The sequence below is a fragment of the Lycium ferocissimum genome, chromosome 3, assembly GCF_029784015.1.
Source record: "Lycium ferocissimum isolate CSIRO_LF1 chromosome 3, AGI_CSIRO_Lferr_CH_V1, whole genome shotgun sequence".
Classification (NCBI taxonomy): domain Eukaryota; kingdom Viridiplantae; phylum Streptophyta; class Magnoliopsida; order Solanales; family Solanaceae; genus Lycium; species Lycium ferocissimum.
Window position 1 is genome coordinate 65,154,261 of NC_081344.1, and position 13,998 is coordinate 65,168,258.

Genomic DNA, 13,998 nt, shown 5'->3' on the forward strand with positions numbered 1-13,998 from the left:
ATTGAAGGATTATGATGTGAATATTTTATACCATCCCGGAAGGCAAATATGTAGTAGCCGACGCACTTAGCCGCCGATCTATAGGTAGTTTATGTGAAGTCCCCTCGGAGAAGAAAGAATTGATTCATGAACTCCACCAACTAGCTATTCTTGGAGTACGTTTAATTGATTCAGAGCGCAGGGAGTTAGTGTTAATAATCCCACAGTTTCGTCCTTGAATATGGAAGTAAAAGAGCGGCAATATGAAGATCCTCAATTGAGCCATTATAGAGATACATGTCATGCAAAAGAGAAGTCTCCATTTGAAATTTCTATAGAAGGAGTTCTTAAATACCGAGGCAAAGGCATGTGTTCCGAACGTTGCGTAATCGTCGTCGAATCTAGAAGCCCATTATTCTCGGTATTCTATTCATCCAAGAGAACGACAAAGATGTATCATGATCTCAAGATGATATATTGGTGGGATGGCATGAAAAGAGACATAGCATTTGTAGCTCAATGTCCAAATTGCCAGCAAGTAAAGATCGAACATCAAAAGCCAGGGGGATTATTGCAAGCAATGGAAATTCCTACTTGGAAATGGGAAGTGATTAATATGGATTTTATTGTAGGATTACCTCGTTCCCGAGGTAAGTATGATTCAATATGGGTGATTGTGGATAGATTGACGAAAGCAGCTCATTTTCTTCCAAGAACCACATACTCGCAAAAGATTACGCAAGATTGTATATCAAAGAGATCGCGAGACTTCATGGTATTCCGATATCCATTATCACAGATAGAGGAGCACAATTTACAGCCAAGTTCTGGAAATCTTTCCAAGAAGGTCTAGGTACTCAAGTAAAGCTTAGCACGGCATTTCATCCGCAAACTGATGGACAAGCCGAACGTACCATTCAGACTTTGGAAGATATGCTACGAGCATGTTCTAGATTTCGTGGTAGTTGGGATGACCATTACCCCTAATCGAGTTTGCATATAATAATAGCTACCATTCCAAAAGATCCAAATGGCTCCGTATGAAGCTTTATATGGAAGGAAGTGCAGATCTCCAATTGGATGGTTTGAAATCGGAGAAGTACAATTAATAGGCCCTGAGTTGATTCAACAAGCAATAGAAAAAGTCAAGGTGATCCGAGACCGATTGTTGACAGTCCAAAGTCGCCAAAAATCTTATGCGGACAACCGCCGGCGAGATCTAGAATTTCAAGTCGATGATTGGGTGTTTTTGAAGGTGTCGCCAATGAAAGGGGTGATGAGATTTGGTAAGAAAGGAAAGTTAAGTCCTCGATATATTGGACCCTATAAAATTATCCGTAAGGTGGGTCAAGTAGCTTATGAATTGGACTTGCCTTCAGAACTTGAATTAGTCCATCCAGTTTTTCACGTCTCAATGCTCCGCAAGTGTGTGGGAGATCCTACGAGGATTGTGCCAATAGACGATGTTCAAGTGACAAGAAAATCAAGCGATGAAGAAGTCGTTATTGCCATATTAGATAGGCAAGTACGAAGACTCCGAAACAAGGAAGTGGCCTCAGTTAAAGTTTTGTGGCGGAATAACAACCGAGAAGAGATGACTTGGGAAGCGGAAGAGAAGATGAAATCCACATATCCGCATTTATTTCAGCCCCCGGAAGAAATCTATGATGAGACATCGAGATTATAAGGTATGTATGCTTTTCTTCTATGCACATGGGTCGTGTGTGGCCAATTTATATTGCTATTGTGTTGTAGCCCCGTGAGGCAATGTTATTATGGGTTGTTGTGACAGGATGGTAGTGCCATATTACAGGGAAAACTCTGGCGAAATTTTTATAAAATCCCCGATGATATAACATTCGAGGACGAATGTTCCAAAAGGGGGGAAGAATGTTACACCTTGAAAAATTTCCGTTAACGTACAGTGAATAGGCTAACGAAGGGTAAGAAGTATATGATGTTGTGATAAGTAAGAAATAGTATTTGATGGTCCTAATTAAGATTTCCAAAGACACTTAAGGTAAGGGAAGAAAGTTGTTAGGGAAACAAGTTATAAGTGTGTGTATGGGCAAGAATTTCGAGTATTGAAATAATGAGAGTTTAGAGACATCTTGGAGAAGAGTTATAATGACCCTTCGATTGTTAATGAAGTACTAAACAAGTGTTAAGAAGGTTCCATAAGGATCGGAGGTCAAACGAAGTGATGAAATTAAGATTCAAAGGATCGATGGGTTATACGGTCGATTATAAGGTCCGTATAATGTTATACGGTCCGTATAATAGACCGTAGAACCATCACAAAGGAAGGTCCCTCACTGGTGGGATTATACGGTCAGTTATACGGACCGTATAAATTTATACGGCCCGTATAATGGACCGTATAATGGTCACAGAGAAGAGAAACTGAAGGGTCCATTTCACGGTCACTTATACGGACCGTATAAATTATACGGACCGTATAAGTGTCCATATAATTGCCTGACGGGATCAGATTTTAAGTTATTAAAAGGAGACCCACGTTCATTTTATTTCATTTCATTTTTCATTCCACATAAGTCAAGAACTCTCTAGAATATTCTCTACATTTCATCCACAAGAATCCAAAGGAAATTGATGATCAACTTCATCAAACCAACAAAATCAAGAGTGAAACACATTAAAGTCATCTAAGTCAAGAAATCTCAAGAGAAGTGAACTAGGGTTTTGGAGTAAGAAGAGTATTGCCACTCAAGGCTTGTTTCTACATTATCTAAGGCGAGTTTCATGATCTTTTCCTATTAATTGAAGTATTGAAAAGTTGAAACACTTGGATTCTACTAGAACATAGAAAATGGGTCATAAATGTGGGAATAGTGCTATTGTTGAGTAGTAGTTTGGAATGAATCATGAATATGGATATGTTGTGATTGTAAGTATATTATGAATGACATTTAGAACATGGAATGAGCATTATACATGAAAGAACGTAATAGTGAATTATGACCATGATTATGGGGAAATTGAAGTGAAATTGTGAAATGTGAATAATGTAGATAAATGGTGCTTGTTATTTATGATATTATGAATGATGTTACGGACGTTGGAAGTTGATATGGAATATGGAGGAAGTCATATAAACAAAGGAAATGCTGCCCAATTTTCTCTAGCCTTAGTAAGCCCGTTCTTATAATTGCGTAGCTAATGTCGATATGAATTCTCTTGAAGGTAAAACGTGTGCATTAAAGGAGAACAAGCAAGCGATAGAATAGTTAAACGACAAAAGTATGTAAGGCTAGTCCTTTCTTTCTAAGTCATGAATCTTATGGCATGAATTTCCTTCTTCTTCACGAATTTCTTATCTTCAAGGAATCTAAGAGTCCTTTTTCATGAATATCCATACGACATAAGAGATACACTATGAGTAAGGTAATGATAATGATAAGATTAAGTCTAAAGATGTTATAGTCCATGATATGATGTTCCTATAGAGCTAATGATGCTACCTATAATCTATCGATGTTGATCATTATATACACACTCCTTATGCTCGTTCCTTCAAGGTGAGGCAGAATGTTTATGAATGCTCCATAATGGAATCGGGGGTTCACGACCTTATGTCACCCCGATAAAGTTTAACTGTCTTTGAGTTTCCATGCATGCATTATGATGAGTTATGATAAATATATGATGATGAGCATATTATGATGAGCATATGATGATGATATTACACCGCGCCTATATGGCCGGGCAAGAACCACAAGGCGGGCAAAAGATACAAGATACACCATGGCCGGATGGCATGGGCGTACACCACTAGTGGGCGGTGAGATGGTACCCCTGGACGCGGGAGGCTCCGGACGCAGGCTAATGCTAATGCTATTGATTATCACACCGTACCTATATGGTCGGGCAGTTTATACATATATGCATACATGATATGATGATGATTATGAAGTAAGCCAGCATGCATTATTTCCTTTATGATTCACAGTCAGTTACAAATTGCACCACATTTGATGCCTCCCTTATTTCATCGATGTCTTATTATTGTTTATGCCTTACATACTCAGTACAATGTTCGTACTGATGTCCTTTTTCCTTGGACGGACGCTGTGTTCATGCCCACAGGTAGACAGAGAGACGGTGCAGATCCATAGGAGCTAGCAGCAGATTTACAGGAGCCCTCCTTTATTCCGGAGGTGCTATTTTGAGACAGTATTTTTGTGTACATATATTTTGGGCACGACGGGGTCCTGTCCCGTCCATACATCTAGTACTCTAGTAGAGGCTCGTAGATACGCAGTGTGGGTAGTATGGTCTCACAAGTTTCTTATATGTATATGTATATGCATATGTTTATATTTTAATTTGATAGCCTAAAGGGCTTATGTTTATAAAGTAAATATGTTTCAAATGGAAGACGTTTTCTATGATTATGAGTATAAGAAGTATGAATGAAAGCAGGATGAGTAATAGTATGAGTGTTGCTCGGTGGTTAGCCCCGGGTGCCTGTCATGGCCCTAGTCGGGTCGTGACATTTATGATCTTTTATTACCCTCTATCACATACCAAAAGAGACCGGACAGTTTACAGATCAAAGACAAATGTTTTCTTAAGTTCTCAACTACTGTTTTCTTCTTTTCTATCTTTTCGTACTCTTCTTTTACTTAGACTAGCATCATAATGCTTTCCCTATTTGTTTCCATCTTTAAGCTTAGCCAAATTGAAAACCAGGGGTTATTATTACTACATCATCCACTTGTGCACGCAGAAAAGCAAAGAAAGATTTCATGTCTCAAGACAAAAGCCTCAGTCCCCAGACTGTTCAAGATTTGGACAAATCAAGACCAAGCAGCTTCATTTCATTCTTCTTTTAACACTTAAACTCATAAAATTGGAACACTTATGATCATTTATCAAATTAAGACCCATACATGTATGGAAAACAACACAGATGCAAGAGTATAGCATATCAGTCCATTCTTTCATAATAAATTTACTTCACCCTTTAGGTAAAAATAACTAATGGGGGCAGGACCAACAAGAAGAAATCACAAATAGGAGAATAGACTTCTTTCATAGACACCATTTCATTCCATTTTTTATATTTTTTAGTTTCAACATGATCATGACTAAGTTATAGATTGACAGCCAACCTATTAGCTAGTTACCAATTAGATTAACTTTAATTAACCTTCAAATGGGAACTCAGTCCTATATTCCTTAGAGTTAGTTACTTCCTTTCATTTTCTCTTTTTAACAGACCCTGAACCTTTAGGAGTAGACTATTTCTAGGTAAAACACTTGTGACATAATCCACACAGAGCAAGTTATGAACACCATATGTTTAGGCAACAAATTCAGACAAGAAAGCCAAGCCTTGATCAAACCAAAAGGGAAACAGAATTCACACTCAAATACCTTAATCATAATGGTTCTAGGATTTGCTATAAGTCATGGACAATTAGCACACATTTGCCACAAATCACAGGTGATTACACATAGTCTAGCCTACATTAGATAATAACATAATCATAGACACTGCCATGAACAGTCTACCAACCTACAAACTTAAAACATGAACTTGATACCCCTTTGTTTTAGTATTAATTGACAAACAAGCAAACCATTGATTTATCTTGTCTTAATTCTATTATAATGTGAGCAAGATCTTTTAAGAGGAAAGGAAAGAAGAAATAAGGTAATCTACTGTTATATCTTCAAAGGTTCAGCAAACAGGTTTAAATCCCACCTAAGTGTTTATTTACTTATTTATTTTTAAAGAAAGAGAACACATTAGGAGTTGTATCCAGACCAACTTGTCAAATTCAAACAACCACATTTAAGACTTTGACAAAAGACTTCACTTCACAATAGGAGCAGTTCATGGCTGATTAGCAAAGTATGGGACTTCTAACTGCAATCACAAGGACATATTACAAGCAAACCACCCACATTCATCTAAATCAACACATAGACTGTCTCATCTCTTTTTAAAAATAAGTTGAACTTCCCTATGTTGACTCTACTTAGGATCATAACCAATGAACTAAAAAAGCATTCAAGAAAGAAGGAGAAGGGAAAGGGATTTTCAAAGCACTTCACACACACTTCTTTATAGTAAACATAGAACCTCAAGATCACATTAACAAGCAAAACCAATAGGTGGTTCAAGCAGCCTACCCCCCTTAAATGAATTTCACCATAACATTTACACTAATTCCTACTGTGTTTGCATCAAATAAAGCACATGTTAAGCATAGAACCCAATAAGGCACACTTAGCAAATAACCATCATCATTAACAGACATCAAAACATAGCTAACTTGTAAATACACTTAAACTAGGCAGAATACTAAATGACAAAAATGAAATGAATTAAGGTTTACCGTTTGTGTGCGCAGCCACAAAAAGAACGGATTTGGGAGCCTTTGTGCTTCCAAACCTCAGCAACCTAGCCACACACGAAAAATAAATGAAGTAAGGACCAATACTTTAACTAAAAAATAAACCCAGCTATTCAGTCTAGGTTTTAAAATTCTTTTACTAAGATTTTTTTTTCTTCGAAAAATCTGAGTTTTTCAACTTCTTTTACTCTCAAATTTCTCTATATTTTTTCCTCTACTATTTTTCCACCTTCCAAAATTCTCAAACTTCTTTTTTTTTGCAAGAGGGTTGGGGTTCTATAAATAGAACCCCAAAAGTTCAACTGAAACCAACAACAACGATGTGGGATAAAACTCCTTTCCACAATCAAACCCAATAAACAACAAATCAACGACCCAGATCTAAGGCAAGCCAACATACGGTCAGATCTGACCCTTTTGGGTCGATCTGACCCAATGAACATGAACCAATAGCAAAAATGCAAGAAAAATAAACTTTAAAGCAAAAGATAATGACGATTTTGACTAAAATTTGAAAATAGAGGGAAAATAAAGGATTTATACCATATTCGGGTAAAAGAAAATCATGGAATCGAGTGAATCTTTTGATATTTCACCACAACGAGCATACAAATGCTGTGCACGTCAAAGATACCTCTGTAAATATGCCAATTTTTGGCATGAGAGAGACGAGGGAGAACATGGCGACTCTTGTGGTTTCATGAGAAAGAAAGAGAGAGAGAGAGAGCGGGTGGGGGGGGGGGGTATACCCATTATATGTTTAAAACAAATTGGGTCGGGTCTCAGCTTGGTCATGGGTACGGACTCAGTCCCAATTCCGAATTTAATTAAATGGGGCCTTACAAGTTCATGTATCCACGAAGTGTATACATATATACATATATACTATACTTGGTGTATACATGAGTATATACAATACCTAAAAACAAATAATTAGAAAGAATATTAAAATTTGAATAAATTTTAATTACGGGAAAAATTAGGCCGTAATTATTTTATTAAAATAATTTTAAAAAGTCAGTCAAATTATTAATGGGCCTAAAGTGGCCTTAATTAATTAGCCTAGCATAATTATTTCAATTATGGCCTTCTTAACAATTTTGGAAATTAAATTAAACCTATTATTTCAAATAAAATGTTAACAGGCTGATTTTGCAAAATAACTCTAATTTCTTTAAATTAAAAACTGACAAAATTAATTGTGGCCCGGGCAAAAAATATATTTATATAAAGGATCAATAATTAATTAATTAGCCCGATTAAAACACTTAAAGGCAATTATGCCTATTTTGACAAATCATGCAGATTACATAAAAATCAGAAGTTTAAAAGGTTAAATAGTTAAAAACTTAAATTATTTAAATCATTCAAACATTCAAAGATTAAAAAAAAAAGAAAAAAAAAGAAGTATTTGCAAAATTTTGATAATTTTAAACAATTAAATAAGAACCCTTCCTCTCTCTCTCCTTTTTTTTTTAAAATTAAATTTAACAAAATCTCATAAATATCATGAAAATACTCATTAATCTCTAAATAAAATTTATGATGCATGAAAATCTCTTTTTGTTAATTTAAGGGGAAGAAATATTGATCTGGACAATTTATAAAAATCATTTAAGGCTTTTAAAAATGCTCACAATTTCATTTATTTGTTATCTTTTGGGACTGAATCAAGTGATCAAATAAATTACGGGAGGATAGAAAAATTAGTCAGGCCAACATCAAGTACCACAAATCTCTCATTCTCTGGAGTTCCCTCTGGCAAGATGGGAATTGAGGGTGGGAATATTCGCAGAAAAACATTTTCTGGCCGAACGCCACTCTTTTTTATGAAGTCGATATACACACCAATGTAAATTTTTCTTTGCTTCTCCGCCTTAGCCAATGCGGGGTTAAATGCCCAGTCGTGCGACTTGATGATGCGTTGTTTATGTTGCTTATGGGCGGTAGCATTCCTGAACATAATAATCCGCTTGTTGTTCTACGCTCCAAGAAAGAACCACTGTCATTTTTGACCGAAAAAGAAATTGATAGACACAAATATATTTGGTAAATCAGTGAAGTTTTTTAATCTTCAAACCGAATACAACCGACTAGATTAGCTCGATAAAGTTTTTATATCTTCAAATCGAGTACAAATTACAAATGACTAGATTAACTCGATGAAGTTTTTATATCTTCAAATCGAGTAACAATATGACTAGAAAGTCACAAGGACTTTAATCTCCAAAATTTATATTTTCTTTCTTTGTTTTGAGCAGATTAACTGAAACAAAATTTATAATTCCTTAAGCATGTTATTAACTGTAATCTGAAACAACTATTAATAAACAAGTTATGGGTTACTTTCTCCTAGGATAGAATGGAAGAACGTTTCTGTAGTCACGGCAATGCAAAAACTACAGAACTCCGGCGAACTCAAATACCGGATCAAATCACACGACACCTATAGTTTTTTTGTTTGAAAATGATGCACTGAATGTGAAGAGAATAAGTTTAGATTTTTTCAATTGCAGAAGTTCAGAATTTTTGTGCTGTGTAAAAAAAAGAGGCGAAGCCTCTAGAATTTATTACCAATATTTTGAGCGGGAATACTTGTTCAGAACACGTATGGTGCCTGTTCGGGAAAGACTTGTCTTTTCCAAAAAAGGAAATGGTCGTTGGGAATATTCCGTGAAATTTAAATTAAATCAGTTGGTCCAAAAAGATTATCAAGTAATTAGATCCAAATTCGAAGCCGAACGACGACGGCGGCGCGAAGGGAGACTCTCTTCTCAACCCTTTATGAGCTAGAGTATGTGCTTTCATATATAAACACACCACTCTCCATTTCCACCACCAATGTGGTACAAAGTTCTCTTCCAAAAAGAACTTTGCTCAAATTTTTAATTTTTTCCTCCATTTCTCATTCACACTAACTTATCTTTAAAACTCAAGCTTAAATGCCCAACAGTTATTTCTTTGGAGACAACAGGTGAAATTTCTGCAAAGTCTAAGACAGTCAAACTAAGATAAATTTTTGGTCAGAAAGAAAACGGTTTATGTTAGCTTAATCAAAAGGAGTATAAGAAGGATCATTGTGGTATGCATGAACATAATAATAGTACCAGAATTAAGAGTGGCTCGTATGGACATTTCTACCAACGTTACATTGTAACAAGAAAGAACCACTTCTATCAACATTACGTGATGACAAAAAAAAAAAAAAAAAAAAAAAAGGAATGCATGGTGTACAGCCAAATTGAGATTGGATAAGGAATTGTCAGATATTCAGCCAATTCCTTTTTACTGAAAACTTTATCATGTACCTCAAATAACTGACGTTAGCCAAGCAGGTGCTGAGGTGCCACACCTCCGGTCAGAATAAAGGGAACATCGTGTCTTTGAAGAAGAAGAAGAAGACAACTCCCGTGCCCCGCTATGTTTCAAAGGAGAAGAAAGAGGAAGGTTTGTTTGCAATAAATTTTCAAATATGGAAAATAAATTGCAACCACAAATATAAAGAGATTTTATTTATCAAGATTGTGAGTACAAATTTGTTCGTCACTTGATTCTTCTCTTCTATTTTTTTCTCCGTAATTGAAGGGCCACTTGATCTCAAAGAACGTTGGACAGTTTGATAAAGATATGATTTGATGCCTTGATCTTCATGAATATCCCATGAATTTGTGAGATTTTTGAGATGCCTTTCCTAGGGAATATATGTCCCTTTTCATAGGCGTGAGCTAGGGTTTATGGTAGAGCAGCCTCTAAGAAACCCTAAACCACCTTAGAGTTTGAAGATGAATTAAACTCATCTTGTAGAGTCCTATTCAAATCCAATAGAATTTCGTTGTCTACAATGCGCCCTACTTCAAGACTTGTCGGTGTGTAGACTTGCCGAAACTCAAACGAGACTTGAAGTATCCATGACGGCAATATTTTTTCATTGCGTCACTTTTGGGACGCCATTTGTATACGCTTCTTTTCCAAAGTGTAGTTTAAAAAATCATGAAGGAATTTTATTTGAACCATTAAGTCAAACGGTTCATGACTCCATCACAAAGTGAACTTTGTTTTTTCTTCTTTACTTTGTAAAAGGATTTTCTACCAAGTTTCCTTTGATGATGATTTGGAAGCCAAATTGTACACTGAATAATAACATCCAATGTAAATAAAGTCTTCCACGTGGGACTAAGTTGTAGTCACTTTCATATTTTTGAGAATATTGGCTCGCAACACAAACACAACTTTTTCAATCCAGAAGAACCAATCTTATTATCCCTTATTTGATTTAAGGGCAATTCTTCAGAATTCGAGCAACAAGCACCGCCTTTTAACTTCTATATAAGCAGTTCTCTGATACCACCAAAGTCCCACAAGCTGCAAAGAGAATCCCAGAATATGGTTTGATTTTCCTTGAGGCCATCATAACAATTGACTTTAGATTTTGTAGATCTAATTTGGTTCCAGATCTAACTTGAGAGAAGAGATGAAGGACAAATTTGGTCCACTAGGTGTGCCAGAATTTGTAGACAATAAAATTCGCGTCGAGAAAATAATAATCAAGACAGGAAAATATTGCAACAATCGTATTATTTGATTTCAAATATGATCATTACAATCTCGATGATTCCTCTGATTCGCCTTTTCAATAATAACTTCAAGGGCTTTTGAGCTTGATCTTGAACTTGACGGATTTGATCTGGACTTCTACTTGAATTCAAGGGCTTTTGAGCTTGATCTTGAATCTGGTGGTCTTGATCTTGAACTTATACTTGGATTCAGGGGCTTGCAGCTTGATCTTGAATCTTTGTCTTAATCTCTAGAACTTCTAGAGAAATACTTGAGTGCTTGAATGCTTTTAGCTTGTAGAGAAATCTGCAGCGTTTGATCCACCGACTCTCTCTTGCTTCTTGTTAGAATTTCTGGTCCTTTTTCTGAATTATAAGACCCCTATTTATAGTTGTGATAAAGACAGACTTCTTTCGGCCAATCAGATTTAAGCTAATATGGCGATATTTGATTGATCGAAACATGTCACTTGTACATATGGCCGCATCTTCATTGGCCTTTGATTTGACTAGGCATGCTGCATTATTTTAACATGTGGCATGACAGTATAGGCTTCTTTATTTGACTTGACGTGCCACGTCATTTGACATGTGACACCAATTTGGGCCTCTTGAGTAAGATGACATCTTGGGCTTGACAAAGTGGACTCATCATTTGTAGCCCAATTAAATGGACTAGCCCAATGAAATTGGCCCCCAATTAAATGGATTAGCCCAATGAAATTGGCCCATTACTTAAATCCATATTTATTGGATTTAATAATTAACCCAATTATATTAGCCCATAATTTATTTATTCTGACTAATATATCTTGAATGTAATCCGAATTTCTTGTGAATTAAATTTAATAAAATTTCGTTATCCACAACGATCTCTCTAAAAAAAATCAAAAAGATAGAGTTGATGATTATGCCGAGAATGCACTGCAACATAAACCAAAATCATGTTATTAGAAAATAAATAATTTTGGCTAAATGTACTAAACATGTCAATAATGGAACAAAAAAAGACATGAGATATAATAAAGAGGTAAAAGCTCAATATTATTAGTACAATTGAATGGTATACTACTGCAAATCAAATGTAAAACCATGTCGATAATGGAACAAAAAAAATAAAGATATGAGATATAATAAAGAGGTAAAAGCTCAGTAAATTGAATGCTCTCAATACTACAAATGTAATACCAAAAAAATTCATATTCAAGTATCATCATATTATTATAAAAGTGGGAAGCCCCAAAACGAAAAGTCAGATTACCATAATACCCATCAATTGATGGACCTTTTTACCCTTCGAAATAACTATGTAACTATATTATTCTTATTCTTATTCTTATTATTATTATTATTATACAAAATTTAAAAATCCTCATAATTATGATTAGCGTGTTGGCTTCTCCACTCCTCATTCGAATCTGCTACAATAAAACGTTTACATACCTATTCAATATCTTTAATTGTCAAGTAACTGATCATGAGGACTAAGGGTCAGGCAATTAAGTAGGAAATTGATGAATCTGATTTTTTTTTTTTTTTTGTTGGCTAAAACCCCCTAATAATTACTATAACTCTTTTCACCTTCCAAGTCTCCTATTTAAAGTCACCTAGAAGTGTTACTGAATATGCAAATCCCATATGATCTTCTACTCGAGAATTGACACTTCACTCCGGTTGAGTTCTTATAGTTGTATACAACTCTTTTCTCTATTTAGTTTTTCTATGGTTCCCTTTTTTGTCACAAGCATAGGCAGGATAGTGACAGAAAAATGAAGAAAACACCATGGATCTTCTCATAACTGTTAGGGGTGGCATTAGTGTTGCATTTGAAAATCATGATACGTGATGATACGAACAGAAAGAGAATGAGTTTTCAGGTGGAACATAGTTTGTAGCCTGGAAGTACATCTCAAAATGATATAATTTCCCAGTACATATTTTTCGAAGATGTTTGGAAATGTCAATATTTCCTGAAGAACATAATTCCAAAGTCTTTGGATTCATGGTTAAATATTCTTAATGGTTAATGGATGATGTGTCAGAATCAAAATAATTGCCAGGAACTCCCATCACCTTCAAACTTCACGGATTATGAAGATCACCATCTCCATCTGTGGCGGTAGCGAAGATTCTTTAGCTATGAAACTGAAGGGGTTGGTTTCTCTAAAAGACTGGTTTTTGAATTGCCACTAATTGATTGTTTTTTATAGTATATTATGATTATAATATTTTTTTTAAATGAAAAGACAACATATATGATTTAACGTATATATATATAACTATTTACGGCCAAAGTGGCGTTATTTATCTTTTTGTACGCTTTTAATTTGCGTTTAAACTCATATACTTCGGAACATAATATGTATACAGTTTAGGTAATTATAAATTATTATTTCTGCTACACGTTAAGTAATGATGGATGCTAAGTATACGCGTGCGAAATACGTATCCACGTACCAGAACTAGTATTGTAAAAGGACATATAAATAAATTCTATAACGTAGGACCCATTGCAATTTGGGCCTTCGCTACGTGCTAATCTCTCTAATTTGCATTAGGAACCACTGTAAAAGGCAAAAGCCTAGTCCCCACCCAAACCTAAAGCAAAAAAAAAAAAAAAAAAAAAAAAAAAAATATATATATATATATATATATATAATTCTCATTCTTTTCGCAAAGCAACATTCAATTCATATTCACACACAATATTCTTATAGGAAAAACTACGTAAATATACGTATAAAGAAAAATATTTACGAAACGTGACGATAGTTTTCCTTATTTACAAAACATAACGATATTTTACGAAACATGACGGATTTTCATATATTTTTCGTTTTTTATTTTATTTTCAGAAAATATTTTTTTTTGAAAAAATATTTTTTTTTTAAAAATAATTTTATTTTTTAAAATATATTTTTTTAAAAATAATTTATTTTTAAAAATAATTATTTTAAACATAAATTTTATATATATATATATATATATTGGCTCAAAGGCTCAAAAAATTACCTCAAATTTTGTGTATGAAATGTGTATGTGTAAACGAGATTTTTAATATAGTTTTTCATACACAAAAT